Source organism: Anabrus simplex, chromosome 6 (genome assembly GCF_040414725.1).
Source record: "Anabrus simplex isolate iqAnaSimp1 chromosome 6, ASM4041472v1, whole genome shotgun sequence".
NCBI lineage: Eukaryota > Metazoa > Arthropoda > Insecta > Orthoptera > Tettigoniidae > Anabrus > Anabrus simplex.
Window position 1 is genome coordinate 10,375,840 of NC_090270.1, and position 24,181 is coordinate 10,400,020.

The 24,181-nt window shown below is 37.3% G+C and overlaps 1 protein-coding gene across 1 annotated transcript in view; it reads left to right on the forward strand.

The window, feature by feature from the left end:
- The window catches only part of LOC136876032 (E3 ubiquitin-protein ligase ZNF598), a 210,503-nt gene that overhangs the window by 11,349 nt on the left and 174,973 nt on the right, over nucleotides 1-24,181 (forward strand). The window lies entirely within an intron of this gene.

A 24,181-nucleotide genomic window follows, 5' to 3' on the forward strand; every position in this document is an offset into this window, starting at 1 on the left:
GAACTTCTCCAAAGTGCATTTTAAAGCTGAGTAACCAGTACGGGAGTCTGCTTTCTGATAATTAGTATCATATTCATAAAATGTCATTTCAGATTTTTCTCGAAAATTGATAGGCCTAATGCAAATTTTCCAGTTTTAGCATGAAGTCGACAAAATTGCCTTGAAAAACTAATATTTTAATTGAAGTATAAGAGGTGTTTCCAATACCCTTCGAAATTTTGATAATGTTTCTTATTTTTATTTCTGGAAATAATTATAAATTCTTCTTCTTCTTCTGTGCTTCCTTCTCATTAAGGTGGACGGGCTTTAATTTTTGGAATTTTAGACAAAGCATGCAAGATTGTAGAAATTAAGAATCATAATCTATGGTTAGAATATATAAGATTATTTTTTGTTTTGCTTTGGATTTCAATAAAAAGAGGTCCCATGTCTAGTGATTGCGAGTTTAAAGGCACAAAGTAATGAATGGAAGTATAAGGATCCACCTATCAATACAAAATTATGTGAGTTTCTTAAATCACCACATTATTATTTATTAAATGGTACCAGTTTCAGCATAGTGAATGCCATCATCAGCCAAATAGGTAATTTACAAAGACATATAAAGTGGGCATAAACATGATCCCTATGGTAATATAATAAGTAACTTGGAATGGATATCCATATTACAAATACTGCTTTTTACAAGTATATAACTTGATATTCATATATCTACTATTTTACAAGTTTAGGACTTGAAAGTCATAGTATTAAAAGAAATTAACAATCTAAAATCCAATATTGAATGTTTTAAAATACTACGATTACAATTTGCTGGTAAAATACGGCACGTTGCGGCCATTATTCACTAGTAATGTGTATGATTGACAGAGAGGTCCTTTAAATATTTGTCATCATTAGAGATCAGCTCGAGTCAATTATATGTAGCCCATGAATATTGTAGCCATATTTCAGTAGTAATGGTCTGTATAAAAGTAACAGTTCTTTTTGAATGTTGTTCCTTAAGTAATATCAACTTGCGCAATTATATATAGCACTGAGTTCCAACTTTGGTATGTAGTGTAATAGGGTCATTCCATGTGAAAGTGGACAAAAAATTAATTTTTTTAAAAGTTGGTGTATCAAAATGATTGTTATGTAGAAAGAATTACAAAATATGCTAAATTAAATTTGCCGTATAGTTTTTCTCATAGATCCAATTTTCTATTTAAAAAAAATTGGGGTAAATTTACATCACTTGTTTGTCCAGTTTGTTTACTCGTGCAAACACCGAGTTGGCAATACTATATCCATCTAGTGGCAGTTTACAGAACCTTAATTGTGATCAAGATGGCTTCTAACACATGTGCTTGAACAATTCTATTTTTTTTTCTCACTGTAGGACATAGTGACAGTGACATTAATTATACTCGCTTAAGTGCAAGCCATAACCTATATGCTACAATATTTATTAGATTTGTAACATTGTAATTTCCTGAGTTAATTTGGTTACAGACTAACAGTTATGGATCAACATTCTGGTTACCACTAACAATCCATAGGTAATATCATGAGAAGTTATGAGTGTATTTATCTAGAGCAAATCATGACAATGAGTGGTATTTTACAGTGATTTAAATACAAGAGGTTATTGGTTGAAGTTCTAAATTTATTTACGATAATGATATGAGTGAAATAGTCATAGGGAAAAGGAGTGGAAATGTGCAGTTTGTAGTCTTAGCTGATGTACCCGTGCTTCGCTACGGGATTCTCAGAAAGACTGTCTTTGTGATTTTCCTACCTGAAGTCATCAGAAAGAATGTAGTGATTAAAAGCAATGTTATATAAAATACTCGATCAAATTAAATTTCTCACTTCTAACGAACAGTACTACGGTGCTGATCTAACAGTCCAAAGTCCCAGTGCTGCAATGACCAGACCGCAGACAGCCGTGAGCACTTCTCTGCCATTATTCCGTTAAATATGCACACTGCTCATCCCAATCAGTGCCTCAGAGTAGGAATTGAATAGCTCGAATGCTATGATGAACCAGTTTGTTACGTATCAGTAGTATCAGAAATTTATCTAACTCCCCAGCTACTTCCCGCCAATTTTCAGGCAGGCTGTTATACTCGGTATGACCAGGTGAGTTGGCTGTGGGGTTAGGGGCGCACAGCTGAGAGCTTGGATCCAGAAAGTAGTGGGTTCGAACTCCACTGTCGACAGCCCTGAAGATGGTTTTCCGTGGTCTCCAATTTTCACACCAGGAAAGTGCTGGGGCTGTAACGTAATTAACGTAGGGGCAGCTTCCTTCTCATTCCTAGCCCTTTCGTATCCCATCGTCGACATGAGTCCTATGTGTGTCGGCGCGACGTAGAGCAAATTAAAAAAAAAACTTGGTATACAGCAGTAATCCCATCTATCGGAGACACAAAGCAAATCACAACAAACAATGGTCAATATAATACTATTGTTGATCAGTGTTATGAGTTTTCTCTGTTGTAGGCTTTCACATTCAATTTTCTTTCGACTCTGTAATATAAGGCTGTCTTATTCAATTAATTATAGCGTAGACTGTAGTTCCTTATTCCCCGACTTTACATACCGATTTTCATTAAAATTCTGTTTACCCATTTTCTCATGACGGTGCTGATATGATCTTAGCAACAAAAATCCATATTCATGAATATCGCCGGTATGGTCGAAATGTATAAGACATAAATGATCGGAAATTTAATACTATGTAACTTTATTTATATAGTAATTGTCAATAAGACAACTAATAACACAAATATTCGAGAATTAAATTTTGGGCCTTCCGACTTTGCATACCGATTTTATTTACGATGGGACAGCGTGAATAAGATTATTTATGGCATAGATTGTAGGGACTTATTCGCCGACTTTGCATACCTATTTTAATTAAGATAGGACCACTAATAATAAATATTTGCAAATAAAATTTTAGGCCTTCCCCTGAACTACTATTTCTTTCAGAGTGAATAAGATTATTTATAGTTTATATTGTAGCAACTTATTTTAGAACTTTACATACCAGTTTTCATTAACCTTCCGTCGGTCGCAACTGATCTGACAGGCACAGGGTGAAGTCATCGGTCGCTTCCGCTCCAATGCAAGGACCTACAATTTTCATCCTCTGACTAGCCTCGTTCCTTGCCATGTTTGTTAGTCATGTGACAGGCAGTCTGTGTTCGCTCGCTCCATAAGCTGGAAGTGCTCCAACTGATCTGGTAGATCATTGCGACTGTTCCCGTTGCGATTGGTGTTTCAAAGAGATGCAAACAATTGCTGTTCTGTAAGTAGTTTAATTATTTGTTTACCCTAAATTTGGTGTAATTTCCCATGTAAGCATGTAAATAGTGCAATATAAGCCCGGTGCCTCACAGGCACACTGCGACTAATTACGTCCCACTTTCTTTTTATTTTAGATTTACCATACATTATGGCCAGTAGGAAGGAACATTTTAACTTAAACAGAGCAGAAGATGTGGAGGATGTCCAACGACTGTTGCTGATTGAAGATGATGATGCGTTACATGAGAATTTTGAAGAAGAAAGTGACACAAACCGTGACGACCTTCTGAAGAGACGGTGACTCGGAAACAGAACAAGAAGGTGACAACGGTGATGCTGATGAACAAGGAGCATTAGAGGCCAGTGCTAATTATTACAAAGGGGAAGACAAGATAAAATGGTGTACGGTGCCGCCATCCCAATGGGTCCGCGCCAGGAAACACAATCTCGTACGATATCTACCTGGAGTTAGAGGACTAGCAAGGCAAGCTAAATCACCGCTTGACTCCTGGCAGTGTTTGTTTACAGAGGAAATAATAGACAATTCGTACTATCCATGGTTGCTATACTAGGAAGAATAATGTGGTGGTTTCCCGTTGCCTTCCACATCACAGTTTTACTGCCATTCAAGTCTTCCTGACCATGCCAATAAATTTTCAGCGACAGTTCAGTAGACACCTTAGTCCTGCACAGTGCTGATACTGATAGCGCTGCTTCCACTACCAGGAAGATAGACTCCTCTGCCTTTCCAGCTGTTGGGACATATCCTCATCCACCCTTCAAGCTGTTGGAAACCACGGAAGAAGATCATTGAAGAGGTAGTTGAGATGATGGGATGCCAAGGTTATGGAGAGATGAAAATGATTAGAGAGAGAAGAGATCAATGGTTGCAGCGACAAGGCACAGCCTTTAGATGATGATGATGATGATGATGATATAATAGACACTGTTGTAACTTACACAAATAAATTAGTGGACTACATGAAACAAAATTTTACTCGTGAAAGGGATGCTGAACTTACAGACCAGATAGAGATAAAAGCATTATTTGGCCTATTGTACTTGGCAGGATCTTACAGAGGGAAGAGTCAGAGCCCTGAAGATCTCTGGGGAACTGATGGAGATGGTAATGAGCCTCAGGAGATTTAAGTTCTTGATCCGTTGTTCAAGTTTTGACGATCACCAAACGCATGAAGAAAGAAAGTAACATGATCGACTAGCCCCTTTGCGAAATACTTTTACGCGGTTTGTGGAGAACTGCATGAAATCATATAGTTTGGGTGAAAATGTAACTTTAGATGGAAAGTGGGAAGAAAACATTTTTATTTCATGTGTTGTCACCATGTGTAGTATATCACATAAATGCTAGTGCTCTCTGATTACTGCCCACTTAAACGACACGGATTTTCTTTTGTGTCGAAATTATTAATGTTCTTGTAGAATCCTTACTGAAGAATATATGACCTGTTAAGCCCTGTTTATAATATTTCCCATGATTGTTGTTATTGCTGAGACATATGAACATAGTTTCCGCCAACATAAGATTTTCTCTGCGATTAAAATTGTATAAACTGCAAAGATACCTAAAATTTTGAAGAAAATAGTTGGTTACAAAATGCAACTTATTTTGGGATCAGAATTTCGCTAAACCATTTTTAACTGGCTCAAACACACATATATAACATAAGGAGTACTTCATAACTGCCCACGTTAACTTCCTGAAACTTATACGTTGGGGGATCTCTCGGGCTCGTTGCGACATGCCTTGAAACTTTATATATTGCGACCGACGAAAGGTTAAGATAGGACCACTAATAATATAAATATTTGAGAATTAAATTTTAGGCCTTCTCCTAAACTACCATTTTTCTTAGCGTGAAAAAAAAATATTTATGGCCTAGATTGTAGTGACTTATTCCCAGACTTTACATAGGTTAACGATTTTGATTAAATTCTCTTCAGTGGTTTTCTCGTGATGCGTGTACGTACATACAGACAGAAATTACGGAAAATTAAAAAATGCATTTCCTTGTTACTATGGACATGACTGATACAGAAATACCATCCTTTTCAAATTTTGAGCAATGTACAGACAAAACTCTTTATTTTATATACAGTATATAGATGTTTAGAATGTTTGGTTTTTCAGTTGCGTCAAATATTGACTTCAACATATTTGTTTACATGTAGGTTATTTACACCATGGCAAAAAGGAAAAGGTTCAAGCATACTGTGCCAGATTATTTGATGAGAAGAAAAGAGAAGTACAGGAGAAAGATCGCCTTAGGAAAGCAGCTGGAAGACAAAAGCGAAGTTCTGCAGTTTTGAAACAAGATAGAGAAAACGCTAGTCTTTCAATGAGTAGGCTTAGAGAAGCTCAAAGAAAAGTCCAGGAACAATCGCCACCTAAACACACTCCAATTACAAACCAGTCTCATATTAAATCAGCATGTGCAATGCTTTACCAAAAAGTCATCGTAAGTGCATTTGGATGTCTTAATGTAGTCAAACAAGAGTATGTAATGGATAAAGTTGTTTTATGATATCTCTAGTGTGTCCCCAGATTTTGTCGAGGTGACTAATGAAGATGGCAGTAAAGAGAAAAAGCAACGCTACAAATGTCTACCACTATCCAAAACTCCTGTGTATGTACCATGAAAATAATAGTTGCAGCAGTGTTTCCTGGGAACATTATTACTGATCCAATAACAATTTTCCTGGTATGCGATAATAATTTGGATTGTGTGTTACGAACCTGCAGTAAATGTCAAGGGAAAGTTGACTACTTATTGACAACGTGTGAAGAAGACATCCTGACAGAAGAGGTTCGGTACTACCAGTGGACACGAGATTTGGATGGAAGAACTGTTTGTACCTGCATTGAGGATGCAACACTTACGGATGTACGTAGCATTTAGGGAAAGTGTGCCTAAGTTTGTCTAAAACAATCTACCCATTTCAGGATGCTTCTTAACAGTCGGTCTGATAGGATAGGTCTTCTTCAGACCGACTAGTGAGAATATTAAATAATTGACAGAAATGAGATCCAGAGTACACACTGGTCCCATGACCAGCATGCTTCCGGTATGAAACTCTAGATGGCAAAAAAGCTGTCAAATCATATGTAATAGTTTCGGGCTACTTACATCATGATAAATATGCAGTGTCTGTATTCAAGGAACTGATAATGAAAGATATCTAATCCAGTGCACCAAGTATTCAAATATATTCTCTGATGGTGCAAGGCAGCACTTTAAACAACGATTCACACTGTCATATGCATCATCTGCACCTATTTCCATCAATTGGCTTTTTTTCGCGACCAGTCATGGAAAGGGGGCAGTAGATGGTATAGGTGGGACGATCAAACGAAATGTGTATGATGGAGTCCATGCTGACAAATTTGCTCCAGTAGATGCAAAGTCATTTGTAGAATGTGCGATCATTGTATAAAAAAATATACACATTTTTTTTTGTTCCCGGTATTAGCATTGCTGACAAAAAAAGGAAGAGCTGGATGCTTTTTGGAAAGATACACCAAAAGATTCACAAGATTCACTGCATTTGACACCGGGAGCCAATGGCAGTGAAATACATCAGATGAGGAGGGAAAACCATTTTCATTCAGACCCTATGCAACTGAACTAGAAGTTGTACCACCCTCACGACCGGAGAGAGTTTGCGATGTTGTTTATGAGAAATGGTATGCAGTAAACTAGCCTTGGTCGTGCCATTTCAGTTGATAATGAGGAAAGATCTGTAACATCTGATCTGGGGTCAATCAGTTGATAGTGCACCCCTTAGTGACATATTTTACTGCCTTTCTGATGCACCATGTCCAGTGTCATGCCTCAAAGTGAGTGAGAGTGATTGAAAAAATATCGAATCACATGGAACTAAAAAATATGCATTCAGGAATAGTTAATGTAACGTGGACAAAAACTTTCTTTGTGATGTATTAATTTTTTAAAAAAATATGTGCTAGCATTGGAATTTGAATTGTATGAGCAATACTAATGTTACTGATACTGAAGAGGAATTTTCAATTACCATAATAGCTATGATAGTTCTGTCTGTAACCAATGATTTCTTCTCACATTTAAGTATGTCATAATCGGGTAATTTATCTCCACCTACATATACTATAGAATGTATAGTTTGAGTCATAGGTTATTGGATACTTGTTTTCATACCTTGTGGCAGAGTGAATGTGTGAAAATGTAATCTATGTGTTAGTCCGTAACCATGGAATGACCCAATAACGTAGCGAGAGAGTGGATCTTGTAGGAACAGTTTATTGTTACAGATGTTTGGTTCTCGATCCTAGATGGAACTTATAAGAAAAGAGAAGAGGAAAAAAAAAAATATTGAGTTAGAGTTGTGAATAAAGAAATGGGGCAAGAAAGTTTTAAGTAAAAGACTCGCCTTGGATGGCAGGTTGCTAGTTGTGAAGAAGAAGAGGAACTAAACAGCTAATCATACGCGTAGCAAGCTGATGGAGAGAAGTGGAAGGAGCGGGGTGTGTTAGGTTGAAGGAGGGGAGAACGGGTTAGCGGAGAACGTGCGTGTAGGGAGCGGTAGGGGTAACATGCAAGCATGTTGCGCCTTATCTGAAAAATTATCGGTCTTTAGGTAATTTAGTATTATTTAATACTGCAATGAGCATGTCAAACAGAATTTTTGGTTTTTCAGATAAATCGTTAAGATTTAGATTTGGATTAAAATATTGATAAAGTTGAATATATCAGTGTTCGGTAATTTCTAGTAAAGGGCCCTTGTTTAGTATTTCAATGATATCCATGTCCTGATCCATACTGTAGAATTAATGTTTGTAGTCATGCACATGTTGGCCTGCCGCAGAGAATCTTTTATATTTGATTGCATTCACATGTTCCATGTATCTGATTTTAAATGACCGTCCAGTTTATCCGACTTGGATCTTGAATCATTATCTTTAACATCTGTAACAATAAGCTATGCCTTTGCTGGCAGGACCTACTGTTTACAGTGCACTATGTCTTCAGGTATAGGCTAGAGCAATTTTGTAACTTTCATTCATCTGTCTCTGTCTTATCCTTTGCTTTGACAATATGAAAGTTACTGAGGTATGAGCGATGCTATACTCCGCACGGCTCTACTTCTAAATTGACGTTTTGGCAGATTTTGGCTCTGTCTGGTGATTATGCACTGAAGCATAGGCATCCAACCAATCCCAATCTGCCATTCATATCGAATTATATCGGCAGAGCACGATCTCGAAACCCAGTTGCCAACTCTAATATTTACATTCGCCACGTGGTTAACCTATCTCACGCAAAGCCCATCAAATGATCAAGACAAGGCAACCTATCTCGCTCAGCGTGTATGGTATTTGGTATGCTTCGCGATCTGTTGCATTTTCCTTCAGTAATTAGTGTGTTTTTCATATTGCTGGAGGGTTCTAGTGACTGAGATCAGTGGAGTGTTCCCTTTGTAGGCCATAACCTCCTTTCTGTGCCAGCCATTAGCGGTGAGTGATGTTTTATTTCCTCATTCTCATTTATTCTTATTAATATATTCTCTTATTAGTGTCAGATGTTGTTAGTAAGTGTAGTTTTTGTGAATTTGTTTTCAATCCATATTCATTAGTTTTTCTGAGTACGGTATTACATTTTACAAGGGCTGTTTACCGCGGTCATATTGCATCAGCTGTTCTCGCGGGCGTAGCACGCTGGCAACAGAGGAAAGGCGATGCTCATTTGTTTTGCGAAACTTCAATTTAGAAGTAAGGCCGTGCGGAGTATAGTAATGCCATTCCTTGTGCAGCCAGTCCCTGCTATGAATGGTGTGAAAACGTTGCTCAAAGGGTCGGTTGGTGCATGCATTTCAGTGGGCTTCCAGACTGATATGTAATAGCAATTTCTGGCTCGGTGAGGAAAGCAACGGGAAACTACCTCGCTCCTCATTTCCCTAGTACGCCTCTTCAGTGATGCCTAGGCCATCTACGACAGCTGATGGCGGAGCTGTTGAGGATCGAACCAGCCTTAGGGCTGAAGACTAAACATACATACACCAATAAACTTTCCCTACAAGATCCACTCTCTCGCCACGTTATTACACTGCATTATGAAGTTGGAACTCAGTGCTATATATAATTGCGCAAGTTGATATTACTTAAGGAACAACATTCAAAAAGAACTGTTACTTTTATACAGACCATTGCTACTGAAATATGGCTACAATATTCATGGGCTACATATAATTGACTCGAGCTGATCTCTAATGATGACAAATATTTAAAGGACCTCTCTGTCACTCATACACATTACTAGTGAATAATGGCCACAACGTGCTGTATTTTACCAGCAAATTGTAATCGTAGTATTTTAAAACATTCAATATAGGATTTTAGATTGTTAAAAATTCTTTTTATACTATGACTTTCAAGTCCTAAACTTGTAAAATAGTAGATATATGAATATCAAGTTATATACTTGTAAAAAGCAGTATTTGTCTGTAATATGGATATCCATTCCAAGTTACTTATTATATTACCATAGGGATCATGTTTATGCCCACTTTATATGTCTTTGTAAATTACCTATTTGGCTGATGATGGCATTCACTATGCTGAAACTGGTACCATTTAATAAATAATAATGTGGTGATTTAAGAAACTCACATAATTTTGTATTGAATAGATGGATCCTTATACTTCCATTCATTAGTTTGTGAATCTCGATTCAATAGGACCAATTCTTGACGTTGAATAGTTTAAAGGCACTCGAATCAACAATGTGTAGGACGAACTTTTACCTCTCACAACTCTAATCCCAATTATAGATGGCAACTTAAATTGTGCTGTTGCCCATGATAGTCTGACCAATTTCTACTCTTTGTACAAAATATCTTAGATATTTCTCTCATCCTCACCCGGATTTGAACTCAGAATGTTGAGCAGGCCTGTCAAAGTGCCATTATGCTACTGAAATCTATCTAAAATTAAAATCAATCTTCTGGAGATACTGATTAAAAGCCTGTGAGGAAGGGGAATGAGGAGTTTGTCTTATGATATTTGAGCTGATGAAATTACTGCTGAGACACCTTGAAATAATAGCAACGATATTTAATGTTTTTCTAATGCTCTTGTGATCCCCCTACATGGATATTATTTTCCACAGAGCCTATCGCAGAACGAGAGGTGTTGATTGTGAAGTAGTAACTCCTTGCCTGGCGCCACTGTCAGAACATGCACGTTGTTTTAATAGCACTATAGAAGTAGAAATTATGGTAATGGGTATCGTGGAAAATATCGTGTATCAGTATCGAGAAAAACTGGTATGGATCCATCCCTAATTTTTCATTTAACTTATAATCGTACATTGTTATAAATTTATCTTCATCTTGTACGTTACTGTATCTTTTGCCTCAGTTGAATACAAATACAAACTCTTGTATCTCTAATATGTTTCACGCATTATTAAAACTGTATCGAGGTTTGTTCGTTTAAGTTTGAAGCTATTTTCTGTTCTATATCCTGGTGTTGCATCCGAGCTACCTTAAGCTGTTCCAATAACACCAGTCTGTGAAGTTCTGTGATCAAAATTCTTTCTGTCTCTGCAGCTAACTTTATTTTCTTTTTTCGTGTTAACAAGTTGAGTTTTTATGGTTGGGTAAATTCCATCTTTACAACAGTGTACAGTTTTTATTCCCTTTTTCTATTTAAAAAGGGTTGACAAAACAGACTAACTATGAAATTCATTTCTTGTTTCGTCTTGGTGGTATGTTGTATCATTGATGTCAGCTGCATGCTCCTTATTTCCTCCTACAACACATCTTCCTGAAATGATGAAATAAATTACTGACCTTGATCTACAGATTAATAAAATGAACTCAACATGAATGATTCATTAAAGAAAGAAATACTTAGGCTTAATGATTATTTTTCTAATTACAACACAGGTTGCGGAGTGATACGGTATTTCATCGACGAGTCTAGTAAAGTTTAATAAACGTACCTGGTATACAAGGGATTGTTGGATTTTGTTGTCCTTTCATTAAATTTAGAAGCTGCTCTTCCTACTTCTTCAGCTGTATCTCCTTATTTCCTCTAGTGTTACGATCACTTCTTTTCCACTTCCATCTTCATGTTGTGGATCCTGGTCTGCTGTAAATTGCTGCCCAAGAGTCTTCTCACAGCTCTCATGTAACTGTTAAACAGCTTGTAATTTGGCTGTTTTAATCAAGGGTGTTTGCGTTTTACTTTGGTAACTGTTTGATCATTGAAATAAAGTGATAGTTCAAATCACTTTCTACATCTGTTCCTGATATTTCCGAGATTGTAGAACACTTGAATGTGCATTGCAGGAAATAGAAACGAACTATAAACACTGGTAACACCAAATACAAACTGTATGGTTACGGCGATCAACACGTACTTTACCAGCAACCACCATGCTTTTTGCAACTGGCAAATGCTAGTTAGAATATTCTGTGAAGTCAGCATATGCTGGATAAACTTGTAGCACTTCCTAGTCGGCACATTTAAGCAAATGCTTTTACTTACCAGTATTATCTGAAAGCATATGCTTATACCTACTGGTTGGTACTTGTATGTTCTACATTTTTATGCATATATCCCATTGAGTTTAGTTTTGTGAACAGAGTTTCTTCTTCTTTTCGTTTTGGCCATCTGAGGACCACATTATTTCGTATCAGCTTAGTTTCTTCTGGTCTTTCTTCTTGTCCAATATTCATTCTCATACTTTGTAACCTTCTTCGCTCTTCTGGCCATGATGATTTTGTTCTGGGCCTAGTTCCATCCTGAAGACCTGTGTAAGCCTGAATTTTTTATTTAAAAATCACTGTTGTAAATCTCCGTTTCTTGTAGATCCCTTTGTACTTCCTGAATCCAGCATACTTTGGTTCTGTTGTTCATGAGAAACTGTATTATTTACTCCCCTTGTCCATTCTTAGGATCTGTCTGAAGAACACATTCCTCTTCCATATGATCTGAGATTTTATCAGTCTTGGTACACAGTCTTCTAAATTAACTGTCCTCTGTTCTTCGTAGTCCCAATATATTCGTTCCACCAGTGGCGTGCAGTGAACATATTCATTACCCCAGCTGCAAAAATGTTTTTTAAATATAAGCAATCGTAGCCCCATTGCACTCACTAAGGTAAACATTTCCATTTTTTAAGGTTGCATTTTTCATGGAAAGGTCTACCTGAGAAAGGCCTTTCAAGAATATTTTCAACCACACACCATGAAGTGGATGGTTTGAAGTGCAGCAACTAACCTTTTCCGAGGCAAGTTCAGAAGTACCATCTATATATATAAAATAAGAGTTTTGTCTGTACATTGCTCAGAATTTGAAAAATGGAATTTCTGTATCGGTCATGTCCACAGTAACCAGAAAATGCACTTTTTACTTTTCCGTAATTTCTGTATCTATGTACACGCATCACTAGAAAACGGCCAAAAAGAATTTAATGAAAATCGGTATGCAAAGTCGGGCAATAAGTCGCTACAATCTAGGCCATAAATAATTTTATTCACCCTGATAGAAATGGTAGTTTAGGGGAAGGCCTTAAATTTAATTTTCAAGTATTTATGTTTTTAGTAGTCCTATCTTCATAAAAATTGGTATGCAAAGTTGAAGAATACGTCGCGACAGTATAGCTTATGAATAATTTTATTCACGCTGAGTTAAATGGTAGTTTAGGGGAAGGCCTAAAATTTAATTTTCAAGTATTTACGTTATTAGTGGTACTATTTCATTGAAAATTGGTATGCAAAGTCAGAGAATGAGCCACTACAATTTAAGCTATAAGTAATTTTATTTACGCTGAGTAAAATGGTAGTTTAGGAGAAGGTGCCTAAAGTGTAATTTTTAAATACCAATGTTATTGGTCCTATCAAAAAGTACTATATAAAAAAGTTATAGAGAATAAAATTTCCGATCATTTATCTTTTATTCAGTTTTACCGTACCGACTATGATAAGAGTGGTATTTCAGAGTCGGAAGAAAACGAAATGTGACTGGCATTAAAGTCACAATCTCAATGAAATCTCAGAGAAACCCAACATGCTCTTCGATCTATTTATCACTTTCCTCAGAAACAATAATGCAGCCAACCTAAACTCAATCCTAAATTTAATCAAAGGTACTCTTCCAAGACAATTACACTTTCTCCCGCACCCTTCAGCCCCACCTTAAGCCCTCTTCCTAAGCCATATTTCATTTCAATACAAGAACTTACTGATTTCCATGATTATAATTTTTACAACACCCCATTTATACTTTATTCTTTGTTAAAAACCTCTTAGTATGTATATTCCTTGTATTATTAACTATTACCATAACATCTCATTTCACTTGTTATTCTTTAAAATAACATTTTCTTAGGATTTCGCCAAAAGTGATCTTTGCTCCAATACGGCTGATGATGACCCCTAGATAGGTCGAAACTAGTACCGTGTAATTTGTAATGTTGTGAATATATTTTAGTATTGAAAAGGTGGAAACGTTTACGTTGTTATTATTATTACTTGTATATTATTCTCAGTTCAATACGGACCAAAAACATGAAATTCATAACCATCAATAGAATTCTGTATACAATGTAGAATTCCGTTTATTGTTGTGGGGTTGCCACTCCCAGAAGCACTCCCAGGTGGAACTTTGGGCTGTTCCTCAGGAGTACAGACGTCTTTTGTAACTGCTTCATTGCTGACAGGAGAAAGTTCTGCTGTTCGTTCTCTTGCACCATGTTCTCTTTTCTGGCCTTCAATGGGAGGACATCCCTGGCCGTCAAGTTGCTGCTCCTCTTGTTCCTGATCTCTGGAGTAAACTGGGAGTTGTGATGATGCTTCTCTACAAAATAAAGTTTGATGGCATTGGAAAGAGCCATCTTAGCAACTCTTCCTTCAGAACTATAACGAACTGCTGCAGCTGTTCTTGACATCAGTAATGCCTTGTAAAGGATCTTGATTCTTTACTTCAGCCTCTGCCATCGTCCAGGAATTCTGTGATGAGCCATTATGGATGAGATATTTTAGATTCAAACGGACTCTTTCACTATTGACCAATCCAATCTTGGGAGACTGCTGATGAAAATGGGGTCTATTGGCCTAGACATTGAATGGGTGGCTAAATTTTTAGAAAATATAACTTGGAGGTGGAATAGGTCCTGATTCTGTGATGATTTTGGGGAGGGGTCCTCGAAGACAGTACGAGTGCTTCAGGGATGGTCTTAGTGGATTGGCGGAGAAAGCGAGGTTATTTCCGGGCGCAGTAGACCAACTCGCCGTATTTGCTGTGCGTCAGACGAGGAAAGGGAAAGTCCGTTGTAGGAGGGGGTTATCACACGTTTGTTCCCAGTGTTGTGAGTGAAGGACAGCAGTGGCATAGCAGATGGTAAACATTACAGTTACTGGGAGACGAGCTGCAGATCACCTGCCAGCTCTGGACTAGGTAGCCGAGCTCGTTGATGAAACAAAAACATCTAGCATAACTTTGAACTAAGGTCACCCTCATGAAGCTTACTTAGGATATTGTCTTTCATATTCTGAGGAATAACGTTTTCCTAAATCTGTCTGTTCCTATTTTTCGATTTACCCTTCAGTAAATATCAGAATTCTTTGCAATCATCTAGGAAAACAAATAGGGAATCTGCCACCTGGGCAGATACATTATTGATGCGCACCGCACATTAGGGACGTAGATTTATGTTTTGTATCTTACCTTTACATGTTGACCACAAGGATATGCACATTGCCGTTATGTCTTTTCTAACAACACACATCACTGGCTTGCATATTTTTTCTTGCCTGTGAATGAAATTTTGCAGATGAAATGTTTCTTTTAGCTTAAAGGGTGAAAGCTTTGTTTTACCCCTGTGTACGGCACATGGTGCTGTTGTCAGGATATCAAGACGTTTAGCTATCACAATATTGGAGAACTGAAGAAAGCAAAGCAGTGAAAATTTTCATTTAGGATCCTTTGTAAGTACATTGAGTCAACTACAGAAATACACTACTCAACTGTTTGTATGTTCTGATTACGAATATGGCCATGGAAAATCGCCTCACATCACATTTTTTAGTTAGTGAATCATATAAAAATGTATTAAAACCTACCCAATTTGAAAGAGGTTATGTTCTTTAACTCTTTCTGGTCTAACTGCGAGCTATAGCGGCCAAAATTACGTTCAGGCCGCGCTGCGGGCATAGCCCGTTGTAAGGTTCGACCATTCACTAAAAATTGAGAACGAGCTATGCACGCATTCTGGTGGTTACATCGTGTTTCTTCATGTATTAGTTACAAGAGTATTTAAGCAGATGGCAGTATTATATGTCTAACTCAGAGAATTTATGATATTTTTGATCAGCATGCATCAGTAGATGTTGTCACTCAGTGAGCTATAAGACATGGCTTTTCGCGGCAAACATGTGCTTGACAAAGGTGATATTTTTTATATTTTATGATGTATTATAAATTTATGCGGAAATGAACATATTATTGACATATGAATTCGAAACAACTTCTTACATTTCATTATGATTAGAGTTCGTTTTACGGCCTAGCGCATGTTCCCACGTATTTCGTATTTGCGTGAATACGTAAGATTGTCTACATATTAGTAAAGTTGTCTGTTTAGAAGACTGTATTTTCTCTTTCTCGGAACTCTTTTGTGGTAAATGGAACATTTGAATAACTTTTGACAAAATTTATCAAATAAAATAAAATTTCAAAAAGAGCTCCCATTTTCATTATTGTAATTATTACTATTATTGAAAAATTATTCTTTTTATATCATACTCATTATTTTTGTTGTTTTGTAATTGCAATGCACATTTTATATTAGCAAAATAGGATAAATATAACAGTATTTCAGAAAACTGTACTTACTTAGTTATCTGTCTGACTTTTCCTCCATTTGCAAAACATGGTATAATATATAAACATTTTTAAAATCTCAAGTGATAGTTGACATGATACAAACAGTGTTGCTCAAACAAGCACAAAGAAAAAAGAATCATGCAAATATCTCCTACAGGTCCAGAGATATAATGTTTTAAAAATGCCCAGTCCAGAACGTTTGTTAGGCCCAGACTGGAATGGGTTAACATAGCTCTTTTACACAAATACGTATAATTTGCGTTCTTTTAAAGTACCATTTGAAACATACTTTCTCTTTTCCGGTTTGAATGAGTGTTACCCTTATGCGTCTGCACGGAGCGAGAGCACATCCGCCTATATCTGACTGATGGAAAGAAAAAATGGTTGCTTGCCATTGTATTGTGAGACAAGAAACGTTCAGTTCTGAATGTGGAAGTGTTGTGAGCGGTACTAGTTATTCTGCAATACTGTTAAATGGATCGCAGTCATCATTCATGTAAAAATTCTCCAAATAATTTCTGCTATGTTTGTGGGGAATTAACTTTGAAATCACAACGTCAATCAATTACAGACAATGTAAAAAAAAAAGTGTATTGTATTTTGGCTGTAAAGTAGGTGATCAAGATAGAAATTGGGCACCACAAGTGTGTTCTGTAACAGTGTTATGTGAAGTTAACAGAGTGCTTGGGGAGGGGGAAGAACTGTATGTCTTTTGCTGTTCCAATGATGTGGCGACAGCCTACCAGTCATATGGAAAATAGTTACTTCTGTATTACCAAAACAGAGGGATTTTCAAGGAAAACTGAAGGTAACAATGTGTATCCTAATCTGCCATCAGCCACAAGACCCGTGGCACATTGTCCAGAGCTTCCCGTCCCTAACCCTCCCCATAGGAACACGAACAATCAGAATCCTCGGACTGCCCTTCAACTTCCGCTGAGCCTACCTACATTTCCAAACATCATAAAACACCTCATCGGATATGACAGGCAGAACTTAATTATTTAGTTCGGGATTTAGGTCTTTCCAAGCAACATGCTGAACTGTTAGGTTCTAGATTACAAGAACGGAACTTATTAGCAAGAGATACCAAGATTTCAGTGTTCAGAAAATGAAATGATGAGCTGACTACTTATTTTGCAATGGAAAATTCTGTTTGTGCATACAAAAATGTGATCGGGCTGATGGATAAATTAGATATTGAATACAATCCAGAAGAATGGAAACTGTTCATCGATTCTTTAAAACTAAGCTTAAAAACAGTTTTATTACACAATGGCAATACAAAACCTTCCATTCCAGTGGCTCACTCTGTCGCTATGAAACATGTCACTAATTTTGAATGCAGTAAGTTACAACGAACATCGCTGGGCAATTTGAAAGTAATAGCTTTGTTGCTTGAATTACGACGACGATTTTCTAAGTTTTGTTGTTTTTTATTTATGGGACGGTTGAGCAACAGCACAACATTATGTGGAGAAGGACTTCTTCTTCTCCTAGCGGTCCACTGGACGTGATGTTGCAGCATGGAAAGCATCTTCGGATGTCCTTCAGCCATGAATTCTTCCTCCTGCCAACAGACCTTTTCCCCTGCATTTTACCTTCAATGATGAGTTGTAATAGCTGGTACTTCTCGCCTCTCATAATGTGACCTAGATATTGGGTTTTTCTTTTTTCAACAGTTCTTTTTGTTTCTTCATGCGATGAAGGACTTCGTCATTCGAAATTTTCAGCACCCACGGTATTCGGAGTAGGCGGCTATATAGATACATTTCAAAAGCATCAATTCTTTTTTCTAGATTTTGCTCAAGGGTCCAGCTTTCACATCCAAAGAGAAAAATGGAGAATACATAGCACTGAATCATTCGCATTCTTAATTGCACACTTAAGTCCGATTTTGTAAATAGCTGTTTCATGCTAAAAAATTGCCTCCTGGCCTGTTCTATTCTAGATTTTATCTCCCTCTTGGAATCGCATTCCTCATCTAGCACAGTACCCAAGTATTTGAAGGAGGATACTTGTTCAATCTTACTGCCGTTTATTGACAGGGTTGCTGGAATTTTTCTTTTAGAGAAGACTACAACTTTGGTCTTGGAAGCGTTGACAAACAGGCCAAACTCTTCACTGCGCTGGACTAATTTGTCTATCATGCGTTGGAGCACAGGTAATTCATTTGCTATCATCTGCGTACCTGATATTGTTAATTGCCTGTCCATTTATAACTATCCCGCTGTTTTCCTCCAACAATACCTCCTTAAATATTGCCTCAGAACAAATGTTGAATAAGAGAGGTGACAGCACACAACCCTGACGAACACCTTTTCTGATTGCAGACGCTTCTGATGTTCTTTGGTCAATTTTGACATCTGCAGTTTGATTCCAGTACAGTGCGCTGATAATGCGTAAATCGCATTGGTCAATACCAGTCGATCTTAATATCTCTATCATCTTTTCATGTTTCACAGAGTCGAAGGCTTTTTTGTAGTCAATAAAACAAGTATATACATCGACATTCATGTCCCTGCACCTCTGTACTAGTACATTTAAGGAGAAGAGTGCTTCACGTGTGCCGACCCCATTTCGGAAGCCAAACTGGGTCTGATCCGTATAAGATTCACATTTCTTGGAAATCCGGGTGTGTATGATTCGCAGAAATATTTTGAGGACATGGGACATCAAACTAATCATACGGTAATCATCACACTGGGAGGAGTTCTGCTTCTTTGGTATTGGTATGAAAGTTGATCTCAGCCAGTCAGAAGGTATCTTTCCTGATGTATAGATGATGTTGAATGTTGAGGCCGGTTGAGTCCTGTTCAGCTATAACTTTAACACCTTCGGCATAAATTCTGTCTGAACCAGTGGCTTTACCATTCTTCTGAAGTTTAATGGCATTCAATACTTCACTCTTTGTTATTTCAGGATTGGCTTCACTGATTCTTTCGTCAGGTGGTGGAGGATCATCTCTGTCATCATTGAAGAGATATTCGACGTATTCCTTCCATTTTTTAAGTTTTTCTTCAACTCCTAAAATAATCTCATTGTTTGTGTTCCTTAATATTTGTCCGCATCGCTTCTTTTGTAGACCACTCAGCTCTTTCACCTTTTTATATAGGTTAAAGTGTTCATGCTTCTCCTGAAGTTCCTTGATTTCCTTGCATTTGTCAGACATCCAGGATTCCTTTGCTTCTCTGCATTTTCTACGTATCTCTTTGTGTAGATTTTTGTATTTAACGGGGTCTTTACCTTTATATTTCCCCCTTCCATTCATAAGCTCCAGGATTTCATCAGTCATCCAGTTTTGCTTTTTGCTGCTGTTGACGTATCCTATGTTATTTTCCTGGACTTGAGTTATGCTATCTCTTATAGAGTTCCATGTGGATTCTACTTCTATATGTTGAGACTCTTTTATTGCTTCCATCTTTTCTTCCAGAGCAGCACCAACACTAGTTCTGACATCAGAACTGGCCAATTTTCTGATGTCTATGCGTCTTGATGTTTTAGCACACCTTGTAGCGTTTCTAAAGCATTGCATTTTAAAGTCCTTTACTACTGGGTTGTGGTCACTGTTAATGTCGGCACCAGGATAGGTTTTTACTGATTTCACGAATTTCTTCAGCTCTTGTTTCACTAAAATAAAATCGATCTGATTTCTGACAGTCTTTTCTTCATTATCTGCAGGTGAAGTCCATGTGTATAGCCTCCTAGGGTGAAGTTTGAAAAAGGTATTAGAAAAGAAAACTTCATGTTCTGTCAAAACTGCACCAATCTGTCTCCCCTTGTGTTTCGTTCACCAAGACCATAGCTCCCTACAATATCACCTTCAGCACCGAGGCCAATCTTTGAGTTGAAATCACCCATGACCAGTGTTATCTCTCCTTTCTTTGTAAGTTTCAGTGCTTCATTCAATGTATCATAGAATGATTCTATCTCTTCATCATCTTTGTCAGAAGTTGGTGCATGAACCTGGATGATATTCATAGGTCGGTGTGTCGTTTGCAACCTTACTAACAATACTCGATCACTAATTGGAACGAAATCTAAAACTGATTTTGCAATCATTGATGACAGAATAACGCCAATTCCATACCTGTGGCCTATCAGAAAAGGTTATATTGCTGGTGAACATAATATTAAATATCCTCCACTAGTGCAACGTGAAAAAGTACTTCTTCCGCCTCTGCATATAAAACTAGGGCTAATTAAATTTTTTGTGAAAGCTCTAGATAAAAGTGGAGAAGCCTTTCAATACTTAAAGACTGTTCTCTAAAATCAGTGATGCTAAATTAAAAGTTGGCATGTTTGTCGATCCATAAATTAGAAAACTTTTGAAGGACAGCACTTTTGAGAGAAAACTTAGCCCTAAGGAATTACAAGCATGGAAATCTTTTGCATCTGTTGTCAAAGGAGTTTTAGGGAATCACAAGTAAGAAAATTATCATCAATTAATAGAGACGTTGCTAAGAAACTACAAAGAAATGGGCTGCCGTATGTCGCTGAAGATCCACTTCTTACATTCACATTTGGAATACTTTCCTGAGAACTTGGGAGAGCGATTTCACCAAGACAGTGGAGCAATGGGATCCTCCGATGATGGGCGATTATTGCTGGTTTTTACAAAGGGAAGATTCCAGTTCAAATAAGAGAAAAAGAATAGGGTATTTTTCTCTATTTTATTGCATGAAGAGTAGTTTTTATAAGTCTTAATAGACAGTCAGTTATTAATAGGGGGTGGATTTCTATGACAAGTCATATTTTTTCCCTTAACATTATATCTTATAGTCTTCTATTTTCAACACGTTTCCAAGCATAATAATCAAAATTAAACAGGTTTTATTGGGCATTTAAATGCATATTTAGGCTTTCTTAAGTTTTATGGCATATTTTGAACAAAATATCATTATAACAGCATATTTTGGTAATTTTAATTTGAATTTAGTTTTATAAAGATCAGAATAAGCTCTAGAAATTATTTTTCAGGATAGACTGGAATATACTACTGAAGAACCATTCTAAAGTAGTTTGTGGGATGTTTCTAACAGGTAGGAGCTATTGTTTGCTAGCTGGGTCAATTCCTGGAAACCGGGCTATTGTTTACACGGAAGCAGAGGTAATTCTGCAGTAATTTGTCATTGTTTTTTTCTCTCTCCTTCGCCCTTCCCTCTTCCACTTTCAACACAATGAATGACCTTGGTCATTAGGGAGCTTCAGTCATCCAGTTTCTTTCAATATGCCTAAAACGAAAGTCTCAATTTGTGGGAAGTTGCGGAGTTTTTTTCGTGAGTTCATTGAAAACATATTCAGTACGGATGGAGTGGTATTATTCTGTAAATTGTGTGAGGTAAAATTTACTGCCGAAAAACGCTTCTCTGTGCAACAACACCGTAATACTGTAAAACATAAGAATTGTGTAACTAGATATTCTGCACTCGAAAATAGGCAACGTCTTCTATTCAAAACCCCGACATCAAGTCCACAGTGTTCACAATTTTCACAAGAATTCTGCAAGATGATGGTTTCGTCTGATATTCCTTTAAAGAAACTTAACAGTCGAAGCTTCAGACATTTTCTTGAAAAATATACAAAGCATCCTGCTCCCAACGAATCTACTCTCAGGAAGGGCTATCTGACCCCATGTTATGAAGAGATTTTGGATGTAATAAGGCGTGGCGTAGGAGAAAATAAGATATGGGTTTCAATAAATGAGACCACAGATGTGGATGGAAGATATGTAGCAAATGTGATCGTTGGCACGCTGAAGGAAGACCAGCCTGGAGATACGTTCCTCCTGACATGTGAAGTGCTAGAGAAGACAAACCATTCCACCATTCCAGTTCTCTTTGACAATTCAATGAATCTGTTGTGGCCAAACGGGGCAAAGAGAGAGCACATTTTACTATTTGTAACTGACGCTGCTCCGTATATGGTGAAGGCAGCCAATTGACTTAAAATGCTATACCCGAAAATGATACATGTGACATGTCTTGCACATGCCTTCCATAGGGCAGCTGAAGAACTTAGAAGTAGCTACCCTGAAGTTGATAAATTAATATCGAACCGTAAGAAAGTGTTTGTCAAAGCTCCACTTTGTGTTCAGAAATTTTAAGGAGGAGCACCTTCACTACCCCTACCTCCCCAGCCAGTTATAGCGCGATGGGGGACTTGGCTTGGTGCCGCAGTCTACTATTGCAACAACTTAGATGTCGTGGAGAAGATCGTGAAGTCTTTTGATCCTGCAGAATCGTCCTCCATAAAAACAACTCGATTTATTTTCAAGCACTGCATTAAAAGCGGACCTGGCTTACATAAAGTCCAATTTTAATTCTTTATCTGGAGCAATCACGCAACTGGAAGTTTCAGGTGTAGAACTAAGCAATGCACTGGATGTTGTAAAGTGTCTTCCACAGAGTCCGTCCTTGCCTAGGATTATGCAGTGTAACCTTAACGAGTTCATGAAATATTCATCATTTTAGTTGATGTTGGGTTAAAGATTTCGAAGAATTAAAACTTTTAAAACTCTAAATTAATTGCAGCCTGTAGCAATCGTAATAAAATTGTTTCTGTGTAACGTAGATGCTATTCATTAAGTCATATTTTGAATTTTATAGGTCTATTTTTATGTTTTTAGGTCATAAATGCGTACATATTTCATACATTTTTAGGTCCTATAAATCTGCCCCCTAGTTATTAATATACCAGTTCTATCATATCTAAGCTATCCATGAAAATTTTCATACAAAAATGAGAACAAACTAATTTTTAATAGATCAAAAATCCTGATTTATTCAATGTATAAAGTAAATTCTGTAACACAAAAACACATGAGACATATCGGTGTTGGTGTGACGTAAAGCAAAAGAAAAAAGTGACGTGATACAAACGTGTCACTGTCATTTTCATGTTTGGAGCATCCAAATCATTTAAGATCAGCCTATTTTATTAATGTTATGAGAAAAAAGTTTCAATTTGTTGAGTAGTGTTACAAACATGCAGGAGCTGGAGTATTAAGGAATAAGAAAATACGGCAGCAGGTACAATCAGCGTAGTGAAAGGAAAGATAGACACCACAATAGTGCCTACTAGTTCAAACGAATGTATGAAGAGATAGTATACAATATGTAAAGGTGAAGAGAATCTAATTGTGGCGAGAGACTGGTAGGCCAAGGAAGAGCAGGTAATACAATACAATAGGAGAATTCAGATTGGGATGGAGGATTGAAAGAAGTCGGCTGCTTAAATTCTCCACCGATCATAATTTAGTCCTTGCTAATACTTGGTTCAAACACCACAGAAGACGGCTGTATACGTACAACACCTGGAGACCCTGGAAGATATCAAATAGACTTCATTATGATTAGGCAGAGATTCAGAAACCAGGAGTTGGATTGCAAAACTTTCTCAGGAGCAGACATGGACTCTGACTACAACTTGTTGGTCATGAAATGCCATCTGAAGTTGAAGAAATTGAAGAGAAGAAGGAATGCAAGGAGATTGAATCTAGACAGTTGAAAGAAAAGAGTGTGAGGGTTTCTAACCTCTTCTAGCGTAAGAAGACAAGGCAGGAACATATCCAACAGTTGTATGAAGGTGATATGGTTCTGTAACAGGAAGAGATTGTTGATGCTGATTAAGTTTGAGGTCAGAATTTGACAAGAGCTTTGAGAGACCTAAAAATTAGAACAACGCACCTAGAATTGATGACATTCCCTCAGAATTGCCTACTGCCTTAGAAGAAACCAGCACGGTGACGTTATTGTAAGATGTATGATACTGGAGGAATGTTGTTATACCTATTCCCATGAAAGCCTGTGCTGACCAGTAGTTTGGATATGTATTATTTACAGAAGAATGGAAAGAAACAGTAGATGGTATCTCCACTCTTTTAAACCGAAGCTCCACTGCTTGCCACCAGCTTATCAGGAATTCTATGTGGCACTTGATAGACTGCAACCTGGACCAGACAACATCCCTCTGGAACTAATTCAAGGTGTAATAGAACCT